Genomic DNA, 5,574 nt, shown 5'->3' on the forward strand with positions numbered 1-5,574 from the left:
TAGGACGACCCTTGTAACTTTCCTGGTCAGGTAAAAACCCTACCCCTATAATTTACTAATGCATACTGTACTTTGTCTTGAGTGTTTGTTGTCTTGATTTCTGAGAAGTGAATGTGGCCTTTTTTTTCCATACAGTTAATAAAGGAATTCCGAGATGATGAGATGGAACATCATGATACAGGACTGGAGCACGATGCTGAATCTGTAAGCCCCTCTTTCCCACTTTGATCTTTAGGTTTTACTCTATTTAATCCTTTGGTTAAGCTTCTGTTGTTATGCTGTTATTGGCAGCTATGGCTGGTGGAGTGAATCTTAATTGAGTTCAGTTCTAATAATAATGAATCATAATTTGTTACATTTCTAAAGCGCTTTCCATCGAATCTCAAAGCGCCGCGAGCAAAAATCGAGCAACCAATATATCATGATCGGTGAATAATGATGTTGTGTTATGTTGTTGTTGCATAGTAATGTCTCAGTGTTTCTGTCTTTTTTATTTGTGGTTTATTGTCCCTGGATCATTATGGGGTTTCCTTTAAATTTGTTCCATAAAAACAAGGAAGGGATTCCGTCTCATTATCTCCCACTCAAATGCTTTGATTCCTCCAAAACTGAGTCATGGTGGGAAAGATTGCATGCGGCTTGGGAACACTGTGGTGTTKCATTCCTTCACTGTTTACTGTCAAACATCATATACTTTGAACTCTTCTGGTAAAGGTTTTCTTGTGTTTTCTTTCTTTTGTTTTAGCTACCCGGATACAAGCTTTTGAAGAGTGCAATACAACTTGGCTGCACAGCAGCAATATTTGTGTCTCAGCGCCTATAAAGTAATAATTAATTAAGTTTCTCAAAGATGGTTTTCTAAAAAATATAATGATTTAAGTGATGTAAATGGATATGTAAATTGTATTAGTAAAGTGAACCTGGCTACTTTATACAATGTAATAGTCAGTGCACTTTCCCAAAAAAGGATTCTCATAAAAAAGATATGTTTTTTGTCCAATTGTAACCTAGATGTTGTCATTTACTTCAATGCTAGCACTAGCAGCCAAGCCATATAGGTACCAGCTCAATGCTGAAACCTCTCTGAGTTGGCATCCTAGAATAAGCAAGTTGTCAAKGAGATATTGGTGTAATTCTACRCTCTGTCTGGTCTAGGTGATGGGGATAGTGTGTTATCCTGCTATACTAAGGTATTGTGGTCATCACTGACAGAGCTGGAACCTACCTTCCTTATCTAGTTCATTTTGTAACATCATTACTTAGTATCAATGTACTACATACTGTAATTACCTATCTGTTAGGTTTAATTATATGAATGATTAATCACCTTTCTACTGCAACCCCCCCCCCCCATGCCTTTGTTATTCCCCGAAAGATACATATCTAACATAGCTCTAACGAGGACATATCGATATTGGCATTGTCACGCCATCACCGTACCTTTCAACAAACTATCCTCTTTCACACATTATGTGTCATAAATCACAATGAACAATGGCTTGTCAGTCCAGGTGAATGGTTTAAGCCTCTTYCACAGCTGTTCCAGTACATTAGATCAGAGTGGAAGAAGGATTGACAACTGACGGGTGCTGGCAGGGGGGTCTAGCTAATCTATGCTGTTCAGCGCTGCAGAGAAAAGTGTTCCGGTGGTTCAGTTTACTCCCCAGAGACCCCTGTATTGACTATAGGGATTGAAGTGTCCTTTATAGTATGTTCTGTACTGACCTAGTGCCTGAGATCTGCCCTAGCCACTTCAGATGCAGTGTATAGTACACATCAGTTAGCACAGAGAGACGTATTGACCTCCATTCCACTTGCAATGTCTACGACAGAATGTAAAGTAGCAAAGAGAGAATACAAGTAGCTGTGTTGTTGTTGGTGCAACAAAGAGGGTCAAAAGGAACAGTGTGATATCATTTTTTTGACGTATATTATTCTTCGACAGTACCGATCCTGCTCTGTGCCTTGTATGCGAGGGTGCCTCTGGCATCCAAGCCACAGCCCACTTATGTGTTTTCTGCCCCAGCCAAGGCCCATGAACAGCCCACTGAACTGTTTTCTGCCCCAATGTCGAGAGACGTGCTTTTGTCTTGACATGAGACTACTGTAGATGTCTGAAAAAATCGGACAAACTTTAATTTGGAAGTGTAACGTCCCTTTAAACTTCACTAGGCATTGTGTGTATGTGTGTGTCAGTGTTTGTTTCGCCACCTGTACCCCAGCTGTTTTCTGCCCCTACTAGCCCAGGAACGGCCCACTGAGGAGTCATTTCTCACTGGGGCCAGGCCGCTGGTTCTCAGGCAGGGAGTTATTTTCCCCAGCATGAGTTCAGAGGAGTTTTTTTTAGATGGGGTGGGTTTACGTATCAGACCTGACCCTAAAGGTTAACATGCTGTAACTCTGCTCTTTTTGTGCCCTCTGCCTTAAAAATAGCCCCTCCCCCCCACCCATGTCAATCACKGAGCSGGCCGGCTGGCACACACCCCAAGATGGACAAAACTACTCAAACGTATTATGAGTCCTATACCGGGAACACTTTGTTTAAACTTTACCCGTCCACCCAGCGTACTATTAGCAGTCCGCGATGACTTATGACCACACAAACAGAGACGCGCATGTATGTACAGTTGAAGTTGGAAGTTTACATACACCTTAGCCAAAAACATTTACACTCAGTTTTTCACAATTCCTGACATTTAATCCTAGTAAAAAATCCTTGTCTTTGGTCAGTTAGGATCACCACTTTATTTGAAGTATGTGAAATGTCAGAATAATATAGAGAATTATTTATTTCAGCTTTTATTTCTTTCATCACATTCCCAGTGGGTCAGAGTTTACATACACTCAATTAGTATTTGGTAGCATTGCATTTAAATTGTTTCACTTGGATCAAACGTTTCGGGTGGCCTTCCACAAGCTTCCCACAATAAGTTGGGTGAATTTTGGCTCATTCCTCCCGACAGAGTTGGTGTAACTGAGTCAGATTTGTAGGCCTTCTTGCTCGTACATGCTTTTTCAGTTCTGCCCACAATTTTCTATAGGATTGAGGTCAGGGCTTTGTGATGGCCACTCTAATACCTTGACTTTGTTGTCCTTAAGTCATTTTGCACAACTTTGAAAGTATGCTTGGGGTCATTGTCCATTTGGAAGACCCATATGCGACCAAGTTAAACTTCCTGACTGATGTCTTGAGATGTTGCTTCAATATATCCACATAATTTTCCTGCCTCATGATGCCATCTATTTTGTGAAGTGTACCAGTCCCTCCTGCAGCACAGCACCCCCACAACATAATGCTGCCACCTCCGTGCTTGACGGCTGGATGGTGTTCTTCGGCTTGCAAGCTTCCCCCTTTCTCCTCCAAACATAACGATGATCATTATGGCCAACAGTTCTATTTTTGTTTCATCAGACCAGAGGACATTTCCCCAAAAAGTACGATCTTTTGTCCCCATGTGCAGTTGCAAACCGTAGTCTGGCTTTTTTTATAGCGGTTTAGTGGTGGCTTCTTCCTTGCTGAGCGGCTTTTCAGTTATGTCGATATAGGATTTGTTTTACTGTGGATATAAATAGTTTTGTACCTGTTTCCTGCAGCATCTTCACGAGGGCCTTTGCTGCTGTTCTGGGATTGATTTGCACTTTTCGCACCAAAGTACGCTCATCTCTAGGAGACAGAACGCGTCTCCTTCCTGAGCGGTATGGTGTTTATACTTGCGTACTATTGTTTGTACAGATGAACGTGGTACCTTCAGGCGTTTGGAAATTGTTCCCAAGGATGAACCAGACTACCAGTACACCTCCAATTGACTCAATTATGTAAATTAGCCTATCAGAAGCTTCTAAAGCCATGACATCATTTTCTGGTATTTTCCAAGCTGTTTAAAGGCACAGTCAACTTAGTGTATGTACACTTCTGACCCACTGGAATTGTGATAGTGATTTTTAAGTGAAATAATCTGTCTGTAAACAATTGTTGGGAAATTACTTGTGTCATGCCACAAAGTAGATGTCCTAACCGACTTGCCAAAACTATAGTTTGTTAACAAGACATGTGTGGAGTGGTTGAAAAAACGAGTTTTAATGACTCCAACCTAAGTTTATGTAAACTTCCAACTTCAACTGTATGTATGTACGTGAAGTCTTTTTTGGCATGATGGGATACATAGACTGACATGGATTGGTTTGCTCTGTGACCTAGTCCCATACCCCCTCCCCTCTTCCTTGGTACTATGTTCCTAGTCCCATACCCCCTCCCCTCTTCCTTGGTACTATGTTCTCATGTACCTTTTAATACCTTATGATATCACAGCATAAAGATACAAGTATACCTATCTCAACCGCCAATGAGTCTCTTTCAGTATTAATAAACGCTGACTTATAGGCATCATCAATCATAAAGCTCCTGCTTTAGCTCTTGTTGCAAAACAGTCTATAAATCTGAGGGTTGGACAAACAAAGCATCTCTGCAAGCCGTGCATTTGGCAAACGCTGCTAATAGGCTTACGGATAATCTGGCAAGAGAATTGCTAATTAGCTACTAATATACACCAAACAAAAATACACTATAAACACACGCTCATCGTGCTCACCAGGGTCTTGACCTGACTGCAGTTCGGCGTCGTAACTGACTTCAGTGGGCAAATGCTCACCTTCGATGGCCACTGGCACGCTGGAGAAGTGTGCTCTTCGTGGATGAACTCCGATTTCAACTAGACCAGGCAGATGTGGACAGTGTGTATGGCGTCGTGTGGGGCGAGCGGTTTGCTGGTGTCAGCGTTATCAGTTCCCCGTGGTGGTATGGGCAGGCGTAAGCTAAAGACAACAAACACAATGACATTTTATTGATGTTAATTTGAATGCACAAGGATAACGTGACGAGATCCTGAGGCCCATTGTCGTGCCATTCATCCGCCGCCATCACCTCATGTTTCAGCATGATAATGCATCGCCCCATGTCGCAGGGATCTGTACACAATTCCTGGAAGCTGAAAATGTTCTTCCATGGCCTGCGTACTCACCAGACATGTCACCCATTGAGCATGTTTGGGATGCTCTGGATTGACGTGTACACAGCATGTTTAAGTTCCCGCTAATATCCAGAAACTTAGCACAGCCATTGAAGAGGGGTGGGACAACATTCCACAGGCCACAATCATCAGCACGAATGACTCTATGCGAAGGAGATGTGCCGCGCTTTTAAGGTATCTGTGACCAACAGATGCGTATCTGTATTCCCAGTCATGTAAAATCCATAGATTATGGCCTAATTTATTTATTTCAATTGATTGCCTTCCTTTTATATGAACTGTAACTTTTCTTTGAAATTGTTGCCTGTCGCGATTTATATTTTCGTTCAGTGTATGTGGTTATGACTTTGCAGCTTTGCACATGGTTTCATGTTTTTGTGCAATAATTAGGAGTTGAATATCATTGGAATAGTGATATTTTCAGCAAACTTAACGTGTAAATATTTGTATGAACATAAGATTCAACAACTGAGACATAAACGGAACAAGTCCCTGAACAAAGGGGGGGTCAAAATCAAAAGTAACAGTCAGTATCTGGTGTGGCCAC

The 5,574-nt window shown here is 41.8% G+C and overlaps 1 long non-coding RNA gene across 1 annotated transcript; it reads left to right on the top strand.

Moving 5' to 3' along the window:
- Window positions 1–120: 120 nt before the first annotated feature.
- LOC112079918 (uncharacterized) lies at window positions 121–1,497 on the top strand. The gene is made up of 2 exons (XR_002896083.2): window positions 121–204; window positions 746–1,497. It is a non-coding gene; the product is annotated as an uncharacterized lncRNA (long non-coding RNA).
- The last annotated feature ends 4,077 nt before the right edge of the window (window positions 1,498–5,574 follow it).

This window comes from Salvelinus sp. IW2-2015, unplaced genomic scaffold, assembly GCF_002910315.2.
Source record: "Salvelinus sp. IW2-2015 unplaced genomic scaffold, ASM291031v2 Un_scaffold10297, whole genome shotgun sequence".
In the NCBI taxonomy this organism is placed as follows: domain Eukaryota; kingdom Metazoa; phylum Chordata; class Actinopteri; order Salmoniformes; family Salmonidae; genus Salvelinus; species Salvelinus sp. IW2-2015.